This window comes from Rhinopithecus bieti, unplaced genomic scaffold, assembly GCF_001698545.2.
Source record: "Rhinopithecus bieti isolate Rb0 unplaced genomic scaffold, ASM169854v2 scaffold_74225, whole genome shotgun sequence".
Taxonomy (NCBI): Eukaryota; Metazoa; Chordata; class Mammalia; order Primates; family Cercopithecidae; genus Rhinopithecus; species Rhinopithecus bieti.
The window spans coordinates 83,447-105,070 of NW_016827667.1; the positions used below are offsets into that span (position 1 = coordinate 83,447).

Below are 21,624 nucleotides of genomic sequence, written 5' to 3' on the forward strand. Positions count from 1 at the left end.
GTGGTGGCTCACGCCTGTAATCCCAGCACTTCAGGAGGCCAACGTGGGTGGATCACCTGAGGTCAGGAGTTCAAACCCAGCCTGGCCAACATGTGGAAACCCCATCTCAACTAAAAATAGAAAAAAATTAGTTGGGCATGGTGGTGGGCACCTGTAATCCCAGCTACTTCAGGAGGCTGAGGCAGGAGAAACACTTGAACCCGGGAGGCGGAGGTTGCAGTGAGCCAAGATTGCACCATTGCACTCCAGCCTGGGCGACAAGAGCAAGACTCTGTCTCAAAAAACAAAACAAAACAAAACAAAAACCTGGCCCTTGTTTCTTCCAGTTTCTAGAAGTATCATCTCCTAGCAACTTATGAACACATATGCTTGGCCAGACAGGGTGGTGTGTGCCTGTAATCCCAGCACTTTGGGAGGCCCAGGCGGGAAGATCACTTGAGCCTAGGAGTTCAAGGCGGTAGTGAGCTATGATGAGACCACTGTACTCCAGCCTGGGCAACAAAGTGAGACCCTGTCTCTAAAAATAAAAATAAATAATGGTTGGGTGCCGTGGCACACGTCTGTAATCCCAGCACTTTGGGAGGCCAAGACAGGTGGATCACTTGAGCTCAGGAGTTTGAGACCAGCCTTGCCAACATGGTGAAACCCCATCTGTACTAAAAATACAAAGATTATCCAGGGGTGGTGGTGCACACCTGTAATCCCAGCTACTCAGGAGGCTGAGGCAGGAGAATCACTTGAACCTGGGAGGCGGGGGTTGCAATGTGCCAAGATGACACAACTGCACTCCAGCCTGGGCCATAGAGCAAGACTCTGTCTCAAAAAAGAAAAGAAAAATAGGCCAGGCGCAGTGGCTCATACCTGTAATGCCAACACTTTTGGGAGGCCAAGGCAGGTGGATCATGAGGTCAGGAGTTCAAGACCAGCCTGGCCAAGATGGTAAAACCTCATATCTACTAAAAATACAAAAATTAGCCAGGCGTGGTGGCAGGCACCTGTAATCCCAGCTAATCCCAGTCTCAGGAGGCTGAGTCAGAGAATTGCTTGAACCCGGGAGGTGGAAGTTGCAGTGAGCCAAGATCACACCACTGCACTCCAGCTTGGGTGACAGAGTGAGACTGTCTCAAAAAATAATAGGCTGGGCGCGATGGCTCACGCCTGTAATCCCAGCACTTTGGGAGGCCGAGGCGGGCAGATCACGAGGTCAGGAGTTTGAGAACAGCCTGATGACCAACATGGTGAAAACCCGTCTCTACTAAAAATATAAAAATTAGCCGGGCCTGGTGGCACATGCCTGTAATCTCAGTTACTTTGGAGGCTGAGGCAGGAGAATCACTTGAACGTAGGAGGCGGAGGTTGCAGGAGCCGTGATCGTGCCATTGCACTCCAGCCTGGGCGACAACAGAGTGAAACTGTCTCAAAAAATAATAAAATAAATGAACACACGTGCTGCTAAGAGTCTGCTGTGTGGCAGAGCAGAAGACAGTGTGCTTTTGTGTGCTATTGGAAGACTAGCTCCTCCTGTACAGCACCTCTGAGCCCTTGTGCACTTGCCACGGGCACCATCCAGTCCTGGCCATGTGACCACCCACAGCTGACTGGGCAGCAGGCACAGGCCCTACCCGAGCAGACCGGAGTTGGCTGGCCTGACTCCAGCTGAGGCTGCCTGTGTACGTTTCTCCAGATACCCTATGGCTAATTTTGTTATTACTGCACAGTGGCTGCTGCCATTTTGTATTAAATATATTGTGAAACAAACCCATCTGCTTCTAAAGCAGTGATTTTGGGGAGAAACAATCTACTTGCCGCTGCTTCCTTTCTGGATCCAGCTTGTGTCCTTGGAGAGTGGCTGGTCCAGGTCCTATTCCTGCCCTCCAGCCTGTTCTTTTATGAGGGACAGGAAGATAACCATCAGCCGTTAGGATAGACGTCTCAGCCTCCCTTTCCCAGATCTCCCAGTGAGTTTTAAAAGAAACAGGGAGCCCAGAGTGCTAAGTTCTTACAGCCAGAAGGAAGCTTATAGATTTCTGAAAACTACGCCTATGTTTTTAAAAAGATCAACACAATTTGACTTTGTCAAGGTCAAAATGAACTAGAATCCAGATCTGCTAGTGGCAAAAATGGGGGTGTTCTGAGAATTCCAGCCTTGGGCCCCACTGTACAGCCTGGATAGAGTGTGGTCTGAGAAGGGAATGGGTCTAGGTTGTTCCACCCCTTCCAAGTTCCCTAAAGAGGTAACTGGTTTTCTTGGCTCTCAGCCCAGCAGCGCCTATCCTGACTTTTGGTCCTGGCCTGCAGCCAAGTTGCTGTTCCTAGCCTGAGGCTTGAGACAGGTGGGGTTAGCTCCTCACCAACCCCAGTTCAGTATCATCCTGAGGGCAAGATCCTGGGCTCATAGGCAGTCCCTTTCACTTCCCCGTCATGCTCCCTGCTGTGTTGGAGATGAATGTGACTGAAAGGGCCATCTTGCTGGCTTAATGTGTGGCTGGAACGACCAGCCTGGAGACACAATGTGGCAAAATGGGGCGCTTCATCCAGTCTGTCTAAACCCTGTCGACTTGGGGAGGTGATTTCTTTCCTGATTCTGTATGTGAAGCAAAAGAAATGTTTTAAAATTAAAAGCAAAAAAAAAAAAAAAAAACCAAAATGAACCATGTAGCCTGAGTGGTAAATGGACGAACAAGGGGCACGTCTACTTTGGTTCTGGTGGGCGTGTTTGGTTGCCTACATGCATTGGGCAAATCTGCAGCACCAGCTGCCAGCACTGCTCCTTCCTGCGGCTGGCTCTTACTCCACTCCAATTTTAGGCAGGTCACACTATCAGGGCAGCTCACTGCTGTTGATGCTGCCTGCCCTGTGGGAGGGCAACAGAACCTTGGGATGTTTTTTAAGCGTGGTCTGAGCACACCCCTTATCAGAATTTGGCAACCTGAAAGAAATGCAGGTTCCTGGATCCTGCCCCAGACCTAATCACATCCCCAAGGGTGATTCTAGACACGGTAATCTTTTACAACTACCATCTGGGTCCTAGAGCAGGCTTCCCCAGGAGCCTGAGTCCTAATTCTAAATCCATATAATCCAGTGATAACAATCCCTTGCCCATGTAACTCTCTCAAGTCTGAGCTCCTTGATCTTTGCACAACCGAGTGCAGGAGGCAAGGTTTCGCGCAGCGCACGCTTTCAGAAGACCGGTAAGGTGAGTTGCCCTCCGCGGGATGGGACCAGACCTGGTGTAAACGCAGCGAGCTGTCTGGAGAGAGGTGCCCAGTCCACTGCCTGCCGGGCGGGAACTGGGACCTAAGACCCGGGTGGTCATCTGTCGCGACCCCCAGCCTAGGGCAGGTCAAGAGTCCTTCCTCTGACCCTCTCCCTCGAGGCAGCGCGCTTCTTTGGAGCGCAGCACTGGCTCGCCAGACGCAGCTCGGATGTCGCATGGAGCTCGCCTGACCCCTGCCGGCTGCCGCGTGGTTGCAGACGCGCGGAGCCAGTCTATCCGGCCTTTGCGTGGGGTTCTGGTCCCAAGGCCCCCAGTCTGGGATTTCAGGACTCAACGACGTTTTATTTTAGCAAATAAGGACATTAAAGGGAAGGGGGGTTGGGGGAATGCTATCCTCTATTACCATCATTTCATACAAGGCCTTTTTTTTTTAAGACAGAGTCTCGCTCTGTCGCCCAGGCTGGAGTGCAGTGGCGCCATCTCGTCTCACTGCCAGCTCCACCTCCCGGTTCACGCCATTCTCCTGCCTCAGCCTCAGTCCCTGTAGCTGGGACTGCAGGCACCCACCACCGCGCCAGGCTAAGTTTTTGTATTTTTAGTAGAGACAGGGTTTCGCCCTGTTAGCCAGGATGGTCTCGATCTGCTGACCTTGTCATCCGCTCTCTTCGGCCTCCCAAAGTGCTGGGATTACAGGCGTGAGCCATCACGCCCGACCGGCTTTTTTTTTTTTTTAAGACGTAGTCTCACTTTGTCACCAAGGCTGGAGTGCAGTGGCCCAATCCCGGCTCACTGCAACCTCTGCATCTTGGGTTCAAGCGATTCTCGTGCCTTAGCCTCCCAAAGAGATGGGATTACAGGTATGTGCCACCACGGCTGGATAATTTTTGTATTTTTAGTAGAGATGGGGTTTCACCATGTTGGCCGGGCTGGTCTCAAACTCCTGGCCTCAAGTGATCCACTGGCCTCAGCCTCCCAAAGTGCTGCGATTACAGGCATGAGCCACGGGGCCCAGCTAGGCCAGGAATTTTTTTTTTTTTTTTTTTTTGAGACAGGATCTCACTCTGTCGCCCAGTGCAGTGGCGTGATCTCAGCTTACTGCAGCCTCGACCTCCCTGGCTCAAGAGATCCTCCGGCCTCAGCCATCCCCTAGCCACCCCCTTAACCCCTCAGTAGCTGGGACTAGAGGTGTGCACCACCATGCCAGACTAATTTTTGTGTTTTTTGTAGAGCTAGGCTTTCATCATGTTGTCCAGGCTGGGCTCAACTCCTGGGCTCAAGTGATCTTCCCGCCTCCACTTCCCAAAGTGTTGGGATTATAGGCGTTGAGCCAGTGTGCCCAGCCCTTAAATTTTTGTATATGCTTTATGTTCATGGTTTTAAAAAATACTACTATTTTTAAAAGCTTATTTAAAAAAATAAAAGTCCCCTGTCCCTCCTATCCCCATTCCCACTCCCAGGACAAAACCACTTTTGAATCTTTAAGGGGCTTATTTTGATAATTCACTTCATACCTCTAAGTGACATGCTTACTTATTGATATAATTGTAAGCACTTTTAAGGATAGTTTTGTTTTGTTTTAAGATGGAATCTTGTGCTCTGTCGCCCATGCTGGAGTGCAGTGGCACAATCTCAGCTGACTGCAACCTCTGCCTCCCAGGTTCTACTGATTCTTCTGCCTCAGCCTCCCGAGTAGCTGGGACTACAGGTGCACACTACCATTCCCAGCTAATTTTTGTACTTTTAGTAGAGACAGGGTTTCACCATATTGGCCAGGCTGGTCTCAAACTCTTGACCTCACGATCCGTCTGCCTCGGCCTCCCAAAGTGCTAGGATTCCAGGCATGAGCCACCATGCCCAGCCCAAGGATAGTTCTTTGAAGTGCATACATTTGATTTATGAGAAGTTATGCCCATACTTTTTTCACCTCCTCAGGCCAGCCCTGTCCATGGGCCAGTGTTTGGAAGCCCTGAAATCAGGTGGTACAGAGCCCCATCCACATTCCTGGCTGTCCCCAACCCTTGTCACATTTGGTACCCAGAGCCTACAGCCACGCTAGTGCCGAGTGGGAGCTCTCTTCTCTCTATGTGCACCACTTGGTTACTCTTGCAGGGGGCCATTCCAGAATTCGGCCTCTCTCCCTCACCCACCACCCAGCCACTCTCAGAGGCTAGCCTGATATGTCTTAAATATTTCTTGGACCTTCAACATCCTGCCAACTTGCCTCCCTTCTTCCAGGCCATGCCCCTCAACCCTTCCTCTACACTGAACCAGTGAACTGTCAAGCTCCCCGTAAATTCTTCAGTGGCTCCCAGCATCTGTAAGATCTAAGGCTTGGCAAGGCAAATATGACTCTAATCCCCCTGGGCCTTCGCCTTCTGCTGCTTCCCTCCTTCCCTGCTCAGTGTTCATGTTCTTGTTGCAAGGAGTCCTCACTGCTGTGTTTCTCACCCCTGTGCCTTTGGTCTGGGGCAGCTCCGGAAGTCCTGCCAGCCCTTCAACCTTTCTCTTGCTTCCTTATCTCTAAAGCCTCAGGCCAGGGCCTGCCTCCTTCAGGAAGACCTCTCTTCTCCAACCTTTCCTCACTCCTCTGTCTCCATCTCATCCATTCTGGACGGGTCCCCTTCCTCCTCCTCCCTGGGCATATCTGCACTAATGGGCTTGCCACAAAGTTGTGTTTATTCCAGTCTCCCCAGCATTAGGCAGGCTATGAATTTGAGGACTAGGACTGTGATTTAACTGTCTTTACATGATCACCAGGCAGCACAGTTCCCGGCATGTAATAGGTGCACAACAAATGTTTATTGAAAGAGTAAATGAGTAGTCACGTGACACTTAGCTCACATTTTGCTGGTATACAGTTATTTGTGTATATGGTGCTCTCTGAGTATATTGTAAGATCTTTTAGGTCAAAGACCATTTCTCACTTATCTGAACTCTCCCAATAACACCCGGGGCTCACAGTAAGTACTCAGTGGCTATGTTCATGCTAAATGAGTGAAATGACAGGTGGGCCAGAGCCCTGGACTAATCCCAGCATTGGCAGAAACAGCAGGGCCAGCCGGCTTTGCCTGGCCCTGTTTTCTCCAGGCCTTCCCACCCTGGAGTAGCCAGGGCGCAGCCGCAGAAGGGAGGCCCTCGCCCCCATACTCCTCTGACCCACTCAGAGACAGAAGGAAGCTGTGCTAAAAGACCCTGACCTTCCCCTGCTAGCCGAGGATGAGAATGGGAGCTGGAAGGGGAAAGAGGCAGAACAGAGCCACACAGCCTTTGTGTTCTTGTGTGAAATGCATGGTATATATGGGGGAGTACGTACATGCACATATACATTGTGAAAAATAACAAAACAAATTCCTGTGTACCCAACATGCAGGTCAATGAAGAGAGTATTCCAAGCCCACGTGCCCCTCCTTGACATATTCTCCCCAGGGGAGCCACCATCCTGAATTTGGTAATAATCCTCCCCTTACCTTTCTCAGTGGCTTCCTGCCTCTGTATAGATCCCTGAACAATATTGTTTAGGTTGCCTGATTTCAAACTTCTATAGCTGGACTCATACCATATATATATATATTCTTCCATGTCTTGCTTTTTGGCTCATCATTGTACAGTTTTTGTTTTCTTGTTTTTTTGTTTTTTGTTTTTTTTTTTTTTTTCATTTGTTTTGAAACAGGGTCTCACTCTGTTCATGATCATGGCTCACTACAGCCTCAACCTCCTGGGCTCGAGCCATCCTCCCGCCTGGGCCTCCGAGGTAACTGGGATTACAGGGGCTTGCCATGACTCTCAGCTATTTTTTTTGTATTTTTTTGTAGAGATGGGGTTTCATTATGTTGCCCAGGCTGGTCTCAGACTCCTGGGCTTAAGGGATCTGCCTGCCTCAGCCTCCCAAAGCTGCTGAGCTCCTTTAAATTTTTTATTGTTTTTGAGACAGGGCCTCACTTTGTCACCAAGGCTGGAGTGCAGTGGCGCAGTCATGACTAACTGCAGCCTTGACCTCCCAGGCTCAAGTGATTCTCCCACTTCAGCCTCTTCAGTAGCTGGGACTACAGGCCCAGTCCAGCTATTTTTTTTTTTTTTTTCTTAAATGTTTATAGAGACAGGGTCTTACTATGTTTCCCAGGTTGGTCTCCTGAGCTCAAGCCATCCTCCTGCTTCAGCCTCCCAAAGTGCTGGGATTACAGGTGTGAGACACGGTGCCCAGCCTCATTCATGTTAATGAGCAGGACTATAATCTCTTCAATTTTTTTTCTTGTGTAGTATTCCATAATGTGGAAATATAACAATTTAATTGTCCATTCTACTGTCGATGGACATTTGGGCTGTTTGCGGTTTGAGGCTATTGTAAAACATTCCTGGCCAGACGCGGTGGCTTTTACCTGTAATCCCAGCACTTTGCGAGGCCAAGGCGGGCGGATCACCTGAGGTCAGGAGTTCGAAACCAGTCCGGCCAACATGGCAAAACCCTGTCTCTAATAAAAATACAAAAATTAGCCAGGTGTGGTGGCGGACGCCTATAATCCCAGCTACTCTGGAGGCTGATGCATGAGAATAGCTAGAACCTGGGAGGCAGAGGTTACAGTGAGCTGAGATCGTGCCATTGCACTTCAGCCTGGGTGACAGAGTGACACTCTGTCTCAAAAATAAAAGAAAAAACCATTCCCATGGGCATCTTCTGATGCAGATGTGCAAGTGTTCCTCAAGTCATAGTCCCAGGAATATAATTTCTCTGTTGTAGGCTATGCACCTGATCAACCTTACTAGATAATTCCCAACTGTTTTCCAAAGTAGTTGTAGGTCTATTATTTTTTAGAACGATGCCACCAGAGGTGACTTGGGGTAAAAGTTGAATGCCAGCCCCAGGGCCAACCCCATGAGCTTATTTTCAGCAAGGAAGAGAAGTCAGATGGCAAAAGAGTGTGCATCTGTGCATTGCTGCTTCCCCAGCCAGGCCCATAAACCACATGTTCAACAAACCTTTATAGGCAAGCTACTAAGACCCATGCACTGGGCGAGGGGCTGGGGAGACGATAATGATTTAGCACAGACCAGCCTCAGAGAGAACAATTATGTTTCCATTTACCCTGCCAGGCAGCCGGATGCTCCAGTTTTGCCCTGGAAGACACGAGAGAGTAAGGGCCGGATAGATAAGAGGGAATTTTCTTGAAGGAAAAAAGGTATTCTGGGCCCAGGAATATCTCAGCACAGGCAGTACCTCCACTCCTCAAAGGTGGCCAGTGGATCAGTGGCGGAAGTACAGAGGGCTGCCCTTGCTGGCAGGAGAAGGAAGGAAGGAAGCAAGCAAGACTAGGGCTCTATGCTCGTGCTGGCAGAGAGAGACACATCCAGATCCATTCAGATGCATCTTTTGCCTTGTGCCCGTCCAGAAGCAAACATGGGTGAGCATGCACATGGACACGCATACCTTCGCACACACTTTCAGAGAGGCTGTCAGACACGCTGCAGGAGCAGAGGCAAGGAGCGTGAACACGCAGCTGCTTGTGGAAGATAAGCCCAGCGCTGGGGGCTGCCTGCCTGGCCTGTCTTGAGAGTCCCCTTGCACATCTGCCTGGGTTCCCAAGAGGCAACCTCTACAAAGATATGTGTTTTCAGGACAAGCTGCCCCCTCCCACAAAATCTTTCTGTTTACAGGAATGGAGTAGCAAAATCCCTTAGTTCATATTTGAGTCCTGTCTGATGCTGACAGGCTGGCCAGGGCTGGGCATACAGTAGGTCTCTTTACTTGCTGAAGTAAAATAGTTAAATGAAATTTACTGTAAGATAAATTAAGATAACTTTACTATAAGCTATATTAAGATTTAAAACCGGGGGAAAGAGAAACCTGAAATGAGAAAAGGGGAGTGAAGGAAGACTTGATGTCCTTCATAACTGGCCTGCATCCTGCCCAGCCCCTCCTTTCTTTCCAGAAGCCCACCAGTGGCCCAGAGTGGAAGGGTGGGAGTCAGACCAGCCCAAGGTTGCTAATTAAGACTAGACTGCCAAGCATGGTGGCTCATGCCTGTAATCCCAGCACTTTGGGAGGCTGAGGCAAGCAGATCACCTGAGGTCAGGAGTTCGAGACCAGCCTGGCCAGCATAGTGAAACCCCATCTTTACTAAAAATACAAAAATTGACTGGGTGTGACGGCACGCATCTGTAATGCCAGCTACTCGGGAGGCAATTCTCCAAGAATTGCTTGAACCTGGGAGACGGAGGTTGCAGTGAGCCGAGATTTGGCCACTGCATTCCAGCCTGGGTGACAGAGTGAGACTCTGTGTCAAAAAAAAAAAAAAAAAAAGACTGGACTGTTTGGGATTGTGTATGGCTGCTGCTGCTTGCGAGAGCTGGAATCTGCTCTCCCTTCCTAAGATTGCTTCCAAGGCCCAGAGCTGGCTGGCAGCAGTTCAGAATCACCACCTAGATACTGAGATTCAGCCAGTCCCAGCTCCTCTTGTACCTCTTCCTAGCCCCTCCCTCCCAGGTACCCCTAGGCAGAGTATACCCTACGGTCCTTTGAGGCTGGAGAAGCAGGTGGTTGTGAAGTAGGCTGGCCTGTGGGACCTCCCTCTCCCCTGGTACCCTCCCTCCCTGGGAGGCTGCTTGGCTCCAGAGTGAAGGAGCAAGTAGGGGCCCTCAGTAGTCTTCTCCTTCCATGGCCAGGCTGCCCACCTGCTTGGAACCCGGCCACACACATCCCGGTGCCCCATTCACTGGCCCTCCAGGTTGTCAGAGACCTTTGTGCTGCAGTTTTTCTGCCCTCCCACCTGATCACCCACACCTCCAAGGGGGCTGCAACCTCATGTTCGGAACTCCTGAGCCTGGAGAGAGGCTGTGGGGGGTGGGGCAAGAGCCCTGGAGGTGCCCCAGAGTGTGGAGCCTGTTGCCAATAGGGGCAACAAGACAATCTCTCTGTAGGACTGACTGTGAGGCCTCCCCAAAGAAGGATCAGGCAGAGAAATGCAGGCTCCTCAGCCCTGCCTGGGACATCTGCAGCTCTCTCAGAGCTCACATTGTGTGGATCCCAACAGCGTTTCCCTCACTAATGAAGACCCGGCCCTCTCCCAATTCTGCATTCCCCTCTTCCCCAAGGCTGGAAACCCCCTATGGCCACTCCTGTGGGCTCAGCCATCTTACACTACAAGCTCCCTAGATAAGCCCCATCCCCCACCCAGCCTGCCCACTCACCAGGAACAGCCATACGACTCATTTCCCTGCTGCCCCATGGAAACTTCATCTCTCTGTGCCTCAGAGGGTCTGCCAAGCCCCTGTGGCCCACCACTCCATCCCCTGCCAGTGGATGCTCTGGCGTGGCCAGCCTCCTCACTCAGGCACCTGTCCCCCAGCTGGCACACCCCAGGCTCAGCCCACTCAAGTGACCTGCCCCCACATCCACCAATCCCCTGCTCAGTTAAGAACTGGCATTTGCTGAGGGACCATTATGTTCCAGGGTGCCAGCGATTCAAAGACTAGTAACAGTATGGGGCCAAAAAAGTTTACGAGTTATTTGGAGAGATAGACATAAAAATTATGAGACATCTCAATTACTCCAATTTTAATGTTACCCATTCTTTAAGACCCAGCATGGGCACTAACCCACCACATACCCACCTGTCTCTGGTTTGCTGCTGTATCCCCAACACTTTGCACTTGGCTCAGTGGAGCCCTTCTCCCTCCAAACAAATACTTGCATAATGAATGCAAAGCGACGGGGGTGGGGGGGTGGCAGGCTGCAGGGAGGATGACTTCTTTCCTTTGCCCTCCACCAAGCTTATCTAGATGAAATCAGATTTAAATAAAACATCAAGGGCGGCCTTGGAGCAGGGAGGGCAGGAGTGGGCAGGGGGGAATCTCAAGGCTTTGCCTTGAACTAAATTCTCCCATCTTTTTAGTAGCAGCTAAAAGAGTAGAGTTCTGGGGCCACAGCCTCTAGCTTCTTGGGGAAGCCATCTGGACTGCCAAAGCCAGAACTGTTTATGCCTCCAAATTTCAATGAGTCTGCCTTGTCAAACCCATAACCAATTGTTATCCAGTTGTTGAATGAATTGGGTCAGGAAATTTTATAGTAAAAATATGTACAAGTCACAGAAAGTACAAATGTTGGTGATCACTCCTGAAAACAGGCAAACTGGGTCAGGATGAGTGTGTTTAAAGGTAGGGAGGCAGAGCCTGGCACACAGTGTGGCTGCAGGAGGTAGTTTTCTAAGCTAATATGGCAGTCTAGCACTGTGGCCACCTGGCAGAGCAGTCAGGCTGCAGAGCCGCTGCGGCACAGGCAAAGGCTTGATTTCTCTGCCATTCATTCATCACTGAGTAGGTATTACCGAGAACCTACCATGTGCAGGTACCCTGTGGGCCATGGGGAAACAGTAGGACCCAGGCAGACGCAGATGTGGTTTTCACCCTAGCCTAGCCAGGGAGGCAGGTCTTAGCCAGGAATCACTGGCTTGCTAGGCTTGCCAGGAAGAAAGCATCGCAGGTTGCGGAGTGTGACTGAGCCTGAGAGATGAGATCAGAGAGCCTCCTGGCTGGGGCGGCAACAACAGTCAGTTCCAGATTTGGATCTTTATCCTGAGTGTAAGCAGGAGTCACGGAAGGGTTTAAGCAGGAGAGTGCTATGATGCAGTCTATTTTGGAAAGATCCCTCTGACTGAGAGCCCTCTGACTGGGGCAGAGTGGATGCGGGAGGCCGGGCTGTGGTTGGTCACAGAGGTAGGAGGAGATTCGAGGCTGGAGGCTCCAGTAAATGACAGGCTGTGGTGATGGATTAGCCATGGGTGGTGGCTTGGGAGGGAGAGGGAGGTGCCAAGGATGAGTCCAAGGTTCTTGACTTTTAAAACTGCCAGTGCCTTTACCCCACAGTGGAAACATTGGGAGGACACTGAGTTTGCTTGTAGCTGGAAGTTGGCTGAAGTGTATCTGATGTTCCTGAAAGCCCATATTGATGTTTCAGTGTCAAAGAGAGTGCAGAAGGCAGGGAAAGGGCACTTTTGATAATGGCTTTGCCAAAGGAATATCTTTTTATAAAGAAATATGACAATCGACTTGCAACATTTTGCCCCCAATCTAACAGCAAGATGAATGTTGCTCACAGCAACTTCATGTGTAAAATTCGAATGAGTTGCTAACAGACATTTGGAAAACGTAAGAGTAGAGAATTGTTTGGGGAAGCTTATTTAGGAAGAAGGGATGGAGAAATCATTAAAAGTGACAAGGCTGGGATCTAAACCCTGGCTCCACTATTATTAACGTGACCCTGGGAAGTTACCGAACCTCTCTATGCCTCAGTTTTCTTATCAGTAAAATGAGAATAATAACATTATCTATTTCATAAGACTGGCTGGGGATTAAGAGTATGTGTAAAGAGCTTAATGCAGTGCCTAACTCATGGAATCCCTCCAGGAACATTACCTATCACAGAATACACCCTGACAGAGGGAAGCAACGAAGCAGGCAATTGCTGATTTCCCATAATCCCTTTCAACAAAAAAGAGTTGTTGTCCATATAACCAAGTGTAATTTTTATAAATGCCCTTATTAGATTTTTAAATATAGTATAATATTCACAAGCCAAGGGGAAAAATTGTCAGGCTTCTCATATCTAACTAAGTCTTTTTTTGTGTTTTTTGAGATAGACTCTCACTCCATCACCCAGGTTGGAGTGCAGTAGCTCAATCATGGCTCACTGCAATCTCCACTCCCCAGGTTCAAGCGATTCTTATGCCTCAGCCTCCTGAGTAGCTGAAACTACAGATGCGTGTCACCACACCTGTAGAGATGGGGTTTTGCCACATTGGCCAGACTGGTCTCGAACTCCTGGCCTCAAGTGATCCGCCCACCTCGGCGTCCCAAAGTGCTGGAATTACAGGTGTGAGCCACTGTGCCTGGCCTATCATATCTAAGTCTTGATGTCACTTTTCCAGCTACTAATCATCTAGCCCAGTCTTGCTTAGGTCATATACTCTTTGATGCACTCTTCAGTTTCTGAGGATCATGCCTCTGCTAGGTGGAGTAGCTTTCCTAGGTCAGAAGCAATGCTATCTGCATGGCCTCCCGAGTCTTCTTGGTGTCTGAACAGTGCAGAGCACAGCTGGCACTGTGGTTGGTTAACATCATACTTGTGGCCCAGACTGTAGTCCCCCCAGAGGGTGTCTGCTGGAAAGAGCTGGTCCTGGGTCTTGCTGTGGGTTCACTGAGGTTAAGTGAGGGTGGCAAAAGAACCGCAGGTGATTCTCTCCTCTGCTCTGGGTTTTGCAAGACTAGAGAGGTCAGTGGCTGTGGCTGGGAGCCTGTAGGAGATAGAACTATCTCACCTTGAGGAATGAGATTAGGGATGCCACAGAGAATCTTTCCCGAAGAGGGAAATGGCTATAGGGCCCAGGCCTTGAGAGGGTGGAGTGGAGAAGTCATGGGAAGAGGGGCTGGCCTCTCCCCCACACCCAGCAAAGGGAGCAATCCTGCCTTACTGAAGCCAGAGTGGGGCCCACTGCTGGGTGGACAGAATACAGCCACAGGCACTACATTGTCAGTGCTCCAGATGGGAGATAAGGAGTACAAAACAGAGGTGGAAGACTGATTCCAGCATGGAAGCAGGGCAGGCTTCAGGCATGGCCAGGTTTGGACATGATGAAGTAGATTCACAATTGCTAATGTTCTGGGGGTACTTGGCTACATCAGGTGCTATTCTAAGTACTTTATGTGTTTTAAGAAGCTGTAGAGCCAGGACTGTACTCAGAAAGTCTGCGTTCTTAACCACTACGCAATGTGAAATGTAGAAAGAAGGAAGGTTTTAGACCTATAAAGGGTTAGACCTCTATTTTATATGTTAAATGTCGCATGAAAAAAAGCGAAGGTTTTGGAGCCACTCCAAGCCCATGTGATTTTGAGCACTTACTTAGATTCTCCAGGTCTCAGTTTCCTCATTTGTTTGTAAATTTGAGAGTACACTTACCTACCAGAGTTCTTGAGGGTTAAATAAAGAAACATATGTTGAGTGCCTGTTCATGCCTTCTGTAAGACACCTGCCCCCTCTGGACCTCCTGCTGGCTTTGGAGGTTCTCAATACACTGTCCATTCCAGATGTGGATTTCCTCATCTTCCCAGGGGTCTGTATGTCTGGAATAAAGGAACCAACCATAGTGGATGCACCCCTGGACTTCCAGTCCGCAGCACTGGGAGTTCCTCAGGGGAGAAGTCATACTCCAAGTTGATATCTGAGCAGACAAGTGTTCTGGTAACAGTGAAGGAGGCGACCCTAGAAGCTGAGGTCCCAAGCAACCCAAACCTAGATCATCACAGAAATGTCAGGTTTCTTGGAATGATTCTCCCCTCTCCGTGTATTTATCCATTCAGTTTCTATTTATCAATTGTTTACTATTCAGTTCACCAAGCATTATTAGGCAACTACTATTTGCCAGGTATCATTCCATGTTCTCAGGAGTCACCTAGAAGAGCCCACAAACTCTGGACCATGTTTAATTTCCCTTTTCGTCTCCAGCCTGGGTCCATGGATCTTGGAGTGTGCTCAGTAAACATCTGCTCCTGGGGCATTAATGAAGGTACTACTAGAGATTGGCATGAGAATGCAACAGGGCTCTCTGAGTAGGTTCAAGGGAAGTAGACACTGCAAAGGCCTGCACCACGATACCCATCCATGTCTCTGTGGCCACAATGCAGGGCAAGGGTCACACACCTGAAAACCTTCAGGGTTCAGGTCCAGTAAATGTCCCACATGGGCAAAGCGGGAGCATGGTAAACTGGAGCATGCCTACCCCATAAAGACTGCATTTGCTACTTAGTACCAACCTATTGTTGCAAGTGAAAATGTGCGCCAAGGGTAGCAAATCTTCTGATTTTTTTCAAGAGAAACTGTAATCCTGCATTTTATTTTAAATCTCCAAAATTCCAGCATTGGCTCCTAATTTTAATCTTTTTTGAAAGTCCCATAGACAGTTAAATAGAACTTGTCTGCCTGCTTACTTTTGCTCAAAGGCTACTAGTTTGGGAGCCCTAAGTGTGCCTGTGAAAGGGGAGAGGTAGAGGGCTGTGTGTCCTGGGGCCAGCTTATGAGAGACTTAGAATGCCATCCTTCCTTGGGGCCAGGACTGTGCTAGACACAGGAAGCCATAAAGAGGGTGTCAAAGCCATAAGCCTGCCCTCCAGGGGTTTATAATCTTATAAATAAAGACTTACAGGCAAAGCAGCAGATGGTCAGGAATGTGTGAGGAGGAGACAGCTTGGAGTCGATGGAGTTCAGGGCAGCAGAGAGCAAGGTGGGCTTGAGCTTCAGGAGAGTTTCACCTGAGCTTCGGGAGACCTTTCCAGGAAGTCAGGCTTGGACTCTGAGAATGAGGATTCTGGAGGAGTCTGGGAGATCCATAAACAAATATGAATGGGCACGACCTATGCTGGAGACCCCAAAGAAAAGCCCCAGGGAATCTGCTTCCAGGTGTCATGGGAAAAGGCTCACAGGAAAGGGCAGGGCTATAGCATGAGGCTTCACTGACACCTCCACACCTCTTCCTATTGAAACTGGCCATCCCTGGCCTCAGAAGTCCAGTGGGGTCAGCCTCTCCAAGCTTGCAGAAGTCAGTGTTGGAGGCTTGGGCAAGTGTTACAATTTCGGCTGGGGTATAATGTGGCTCAGGCCAGGCATTAATGGCTCTAAGCCTCAATTTCCTAATTTGTGAAATGGTGATAGTAATTGCATATACCTATTGAGATTGGGGTGAGAATGAGAAACCAATATAGGATGCCATTTGCCCCTGTTCCTGTATGGTTTTTATGAGAAATGTCCACCACCAGTTTGTCTCCAGTAGGGTGGGGAAAAAGCACCTGGAGGGCGAAGCGAAGCTCGTCCCCATGTTTTTCTTGTTACTGCTCTGGAAATGACATGGATTCTGGGAGGGCTGCCTATCTTAGAGGTTGAGGGAGGAGATGGAGCATGGGGGTCTCTCCATTTCTTCCCTGGGGACAGAGATGGTAGAGCTACTGGTGGGTGGCAGGCAGGAGCGGCTGGGGTTGGGGGCAGCGCTAAAAGAGGGCTCTCTTTCCTCCAAGGCAGACCCTTTCCACCCAACACCCACCTGGGAGGGAGGGCGAGACCCAAGGTCAGAAGTCCTTGGAACAGGTGAGCACTGCCAGGGAACTGAGATGCAAGATCCTCCTGCCTGAACTCACACCCCGCGTGCTGCTCTCCCAACTCGCCTCTCAGATCTCAGACCAGAAGCTTCCGTTCCTCAAACTCCTTCTATGTTCTCCAACGCCTTTGGGACAGAGCTCCTTGGCAGGGTTTACAAAGCTCAGGTGGCCCTACCCACCTCTCCGGCCTCATCTGCTGCCTATACCCCTATGCCACAGCTCTGCACCTTTGCTGAAATCGGTACTTGCGCTTGGGGTGTCCTCATGTTTCCCCCACCTATGGCAGCCTGCCCGAAGAGTGCCTGCTCCTTCAGGCTCCGCTCTCGGCTTAGCCCCTTCTCGGAACGTCCCCGCACCTCAACCCAGCCCCTCGCCAGGGGCAGACCCTGGCAGCTTTCCTTCCTCCTCAGCAGCCATTACGTGTTGCTGTCATAAAGTTATCACTCTGTTTTCTGTCTACTTGTCTCTCCAGCCCCTGCCCATCCCAGCCTCCGACTGCAGGATCCTGGAGAGCAGGAAAGCCTGGCTCCCCGTGGTAACCCTAAGGCAGGCCCTCTGCCTGGGGCGTCCTGGCACCCGATGCGGGCTGGCCGGGGGGGGGGGGGGGCGGGCGGGGGCGGCGCGGCGAGGGGGCGGCCGGCCGCGGGCTCGGAGCCGGGACTGGGGGTGGCGAGGGGAGTCCTCACCCTTGTGGCGGGGCTCCTGCCCAAGCAGCCCACCCGCCCAGGCTCCCGCTTCCCGCTCCCGCTCCGGGAGCCGTGCCCTATATCCTGGCCAGGTGATCTCTCTCTCTCACACCCCAACAACAAACAACCCTCCGCGCTCTCCCTCTGGAGAAAGGAGGTGGAGCCTGACCTCAGCCGGAGGCTGCCGCAGCTGCCGGGGGGAGGGCTTGGAGCGCCAGCCCTTGGGGGAGCCTTTCCTCCAGGGAGTGGTAGGGGTGGGGGTCTTGGGGGGGGGCTCCAGAGCGCCGGGGAACCTCTCCCCTGGCAGCGTCGACCCTCCACCAGCGAAGGGAGGAGGGGCGAGGGGGGTGGCTTCAGTGAGTGCCCGCTTCCGACTCTGTCCCTCTCTCAGGCTGGAGTGCCCTCGGACACCTCCTCCCCCACTTACACCCACCCCCTCCTTGAACTCTGCAGTCCCAGAGGCAGGGTGAGACTGGGGACCGAGTGAGCCCAAGGGCCAAGATGCGACTCTGCGGGGCTCCCGGAGCCGGGAGGGTGCCCATCCCCCACCCCTTGACGGTAGTCGGGGGTGTGGGCGGGGTGAGAAGGACCCCGGGGACACTCCGATTAGGTCTGGAGAGAGCCTGAAATAGGGTGCAGTCCGCAGTTGTTGGGGCTGCGGAGGAGGCTACTGGGGTGAAGGGCAGAGACTGCACCCCAAGAGAAAGGCATGGGGCCCCAAAGAGGGTAGGACACGGGATTCAGAGGGCGGGAAGGAGAATGCAGAAACAGCTTTTACGGGGAGAGGCAGACTGCAAAGACGTCCCCTGGCCGGCAATCTGGAGGCTAGCGCTGGGCAGATGGGGGTTTTGGACACAGCGCCATGGACATGTGTTCCCCCAAAGTCTGAGCGCATGCAGCCCCCTTGTTCCTTCTTGTGCGGAGACTGAGTCCCACACAGTCCCTACCTCACCGGGACCTCCCCACCCCCAAGGCCGGGGCCGTAGGTGCGTTTAGGAGAGGGAGAGGTCTTCCTCACTGGGCGCTCAACATCTGGCTCCTTGGTGTTAGGAGGGTACCTTGCCCCTCCAGCTCAAGAGTCAGGAGTAGCACTTCTACCTCCCTATCCCTAGGGAAGAGGGCCCCCGCAGGTGAAGACCAGACTTGTGCACTAGGATCTGCCTGGGGGCAAATAATTTCTGGAGATCCCTTTAAGGAGGGGTGTTCCAATCCCTTTAAGAGGGAGGGGGTCACAGCAAAAGGACTATAAAAGTCCAGCTTTCTTTATTCCCTCACCCCCCGGGGTCTTCCTATGATGGGGGAAGGGGCAAGTGCTGCTGCCGCATTTAATTGTTGCCTTGGTGTCCCTCCCGCAAAGAGCTGTGCTCTTCAGTTCGTCCAGTGGGGCTGAGGAGCCAGGTGGCTCAGTAAGTATTGCGGGGACCTAGACTTCAGGTGCTCTGGGGGTTGGGATGGGGACTGCCCCACTTCCAGGAAAGAAGATGGGACCCGGGCAGGGGTGCAGGGAGGAGAAAGTGGTCACTGCCACCACCGCAGGGACTGCACTGCCGCTGGGGTGCCCTGCCTGGTGCCAGGTGGTTGGATCTCAGGCCAGGTGGTCTTGGGGGACTGCAGCGGGCAGTGGCGGGGAACTGCTGGGGCTGGGCTGGAGATGACGGAGCAGCCAGTCTGTCCTGGCTGTCAGTCTGGTTGTGTGTGGTGGGGGAGGGGTGCGCCGTGTGTTCTCTCTGGCCCTGGATGTTTTCCTCTCCGGCATCTCCCTCTGAGGCAGTTAACCCTTCCCGATGGGTCTGGAGGTGTCTGGGGAGAGACAGCCCCTGCCTGGCAGCCGCTGGGGGAAGACTCCAGAGACCTGATGGACCCATTCCTCTTTCTAGACCAAGTGCCAAACCCTTTTTTCAGTGGGGGACCTCTGGGCTGCCAAACATACCAAGGAGAGGAAAGGTGATGGGCCCCAGGCGTTGGCACAGCTGCCCAGTGAAGTGGGGTGGGGGCAGCATTCCCTCAGGAAAGGTTACAGGACCGAAGGAAGGAGGAAGAAGTGGAGCCCTTTCCAGCTGTGGAAGGGCTTTGGACTGGGAAAGAAGGAGGCCCAGTTGCAGAGGTCCCTGAAAGTTGGGTGAAGGAGGCTAGAAGAGGCCAAAAGATCCCTTTGGGGAACAGACAGGGTGTAGCCCCTGCCTCTTCTTTGCTGGCTTGTTTTAACAAGCAATAGGGAGGAAGGGGGGACAGAGGTGGCTCAGTGAGCTGGCACAGGAGGAACACTTAGTGCTTTTAGCCAGCCTGTGTCCCCGCACCATAGCCCACTCAGTCAGAGCCTCCTGGGGCAGCAGACACAGTCACCCACACGGGAAGCTCTGAGGAGAGAACTCCTCCAGCGGCCAGGCAGGCACTTGTAGGGTGGGCTGTCATGACTACTCTGCCTCCTCTCCAGTCGGTATTCCTTCCTTTCCCTCCCACCGAGACCCCAGATAAGACAACTGCCCCCCTGCTCACCCCAGGGCCCCCTGATGCCAACACCAGGAAGACACCCAGTCCTGCCACCTCATCTGCTACCAGTTCCTCGGCTGAGCGTGGGCTTCCTGCCACTTGGGTCTCCTTCCCTGCCACCAGGTAAGTTCCTCTTCTGACCCTCCCAGCCTCCATCCCTGCCCATTATCAGGCCTGAAGTGGCTGCCAAGGTCAATGCCGCCTGGGCTGCAGACAGGAGCCTGGCCTCTCTTCTGTCTTGGCCTGTAGCATGGCTCTGCTCCCGTGGTCACTACTGCTGTACCCTCCGCCACCACTGCTGTACCCTCCACCACCAATCTCTGACGAGTGGGGGCCACCATGGGGTTAATTTGCCCATGAGACAGACTGGGACAGGGAGAGGGGGAATTCTGTGAGGCAGGGAGTAGGGCTGGCCTGCTGTGTGTTGGGGGGCCGCTGCCGGGAACCTCTGTCCTATCCAGGAAGGGGAGAAATCTTTCAGTGTCCTACTTTTACAGCTTTGGGGGTTTTGCTTTCCCCAAGGGTGGGAGGTGGGAGAAGCGGCAGTGGGAGAACCTGGCCCTTCGAGACATTTCCATGCCAGTCTTAGCTTTTTGCTTCCATTCACACACTTTCCCTCCTTTAAATGTGTCCCCCCAAATAGCTAAGACAGTCTGGGCCCCCTGGACAGCTCTGGAGGCAGATGGGGAACTGCTTCTGGGGGAGGTTGTTTCCCAGCCATATTGGCTAGCAGCCCTGATTGTCTTAAAAGGCTGCCTGGGTGAGCGCTGGAGTCCCAAGGTCTAGGAAAGGCTGGGCGCTGTGTGTGGTGCAGGAGGAGCCCCTCCGAAGCCCCTGGGCCACACTCCAAGGCTGGGTTTTCCTTGCTTGCCTGGGCAGCCTCAGCACTCCGGGTGCCTCTCTCTGCCCAAGGCGTTCCTGGGGCCCAGCCCCTCCCTGGGCTGCTCCAGCGCTCTGGTGACTTGACACTACCCTTTCTGCCGCTGCTCCTTTTACCTCCTAAAGCTCCCCTCCCCCGCCTGAATTGGGAATGAGGCTTTGTTCAGGGGTGAACTCAGCATTTCTCAAGAACCTACTGTGTGCATATCCCGGGCTTAGTGAAGTGAAGTCCTAGGCGGGCTCTGGCACCACCAGGTGCCCAAGACACAGTTCCTTCCCGCACCTAACAGGGACTTCCCATCTCTCTCTGTGACCTCAGCCCGCTGTGCCCACCCACCCCACTGACCCCGCGAGCGTGCTCGGGCTTGGGAAGGCACGTCTGTGGGGGTGAGAGACGGAGCCACAGCATTCGGTGACTAGGGGGAAGCCAGGTAAGTGTCTACACTTGGTTCTCCCATAGCTTGGGGACGCGAGGGAGGGAGTCCAGCCGCTCCTGTCAAGCTGCCCGCCCCTTTCTCCCTCCCCCGGAGAGCTCTGATGTTCCCCGCGGTGGTGGAAGAGGGTGTGTGGGTGTCAAGGACTCACAGACCAGGCTCTGCTGTCAGCTGGAAATGGATGAGGGCTCCACACTCTGCTTCTGAAGAGGGTGAATTAGAAGCTGGGGTTGGGGGCGGTAGGTGAAGGGCAGAAAGAGGAAAAAGAGATGCGGGTGAGGGGTTACCGAGCCAGGACCGACCTTGCTGGAAAGGAAAGGAGACGTGGCAGGCAGGGAAGTCGGAAAGATGAGGCAAGGGCGGGAGGGGCTTCTCAGCAGTCGGGGCCCTTTTGCAGGAGTCTGGGGCCCTTTCTGCAGGAAAGGGGGGTTGTTCTCGCTTCATTTTCGGCTGGTCTTCCCGAAGCTTTGCCCTGGGGGCAGCAGCCTCCGGAGAGGGTGGGGTGTTCCTCGGCCCACAGTTTTCTCCCGCGCGTGCTGGAGAGGATATGGGGGAAAGGCGATGTGGAGGGGTGATGGTCAGGGCGGAGGTAGATATTTTTCCGGGGGGCTGGCAGCTGGGGGATTGGGGTCGAGTCACCGTGGGATACGGGCTCAGGTTCTGAAGACTAAGAGAAAAATCCAAGAAGCCGGCAAAGAAAATCACCCCTTGCCACCACCCTTGGCACCGCACCCCTCCCCCCAGGCCCCACCACTCCCCGCACCGCCTCCCCGGCCGCCTCGTG

At 52.6% G+C, this 21,624-nt stretch overlaps 1 protein-coding gene across 6 annotated transcripts in view; it reads left to right on the forward strand.

Moving 5' to 3' along the window:
* Window positions 1-18,338: 18,338 nt before the first annotated feature.
* Window positions 18,339-21,624, forward strand: part of BAHD1 (bromo adjacent homology domain containing 1) — a 33,116-nt gene continuing 29,830 nt past the window's right edge. For 3 of the 6 annotated variants that reach the window (XM_017864029.1, XM_017864026.1, XM_017864027.1), the window contains exons 1-4: window positions 18,339-18,443; window positions 18,915-18,981; window positions 19,539-19,650; window positions 20,726-20,837. The gene's annotated coding sequence lies outside the window, so the exon portion shown is untranslated. The remainder of the gene's footprint in view (window positions 18,444-18,914; window positions 18,982-19,538; window positions 19,651-20,725; window positions 20,838-21,624) is intronic. The other 3 variants (XM_017864024.1, XM_017864025.1, XM_017864028.1) reach the window with 2 other exon arrangements.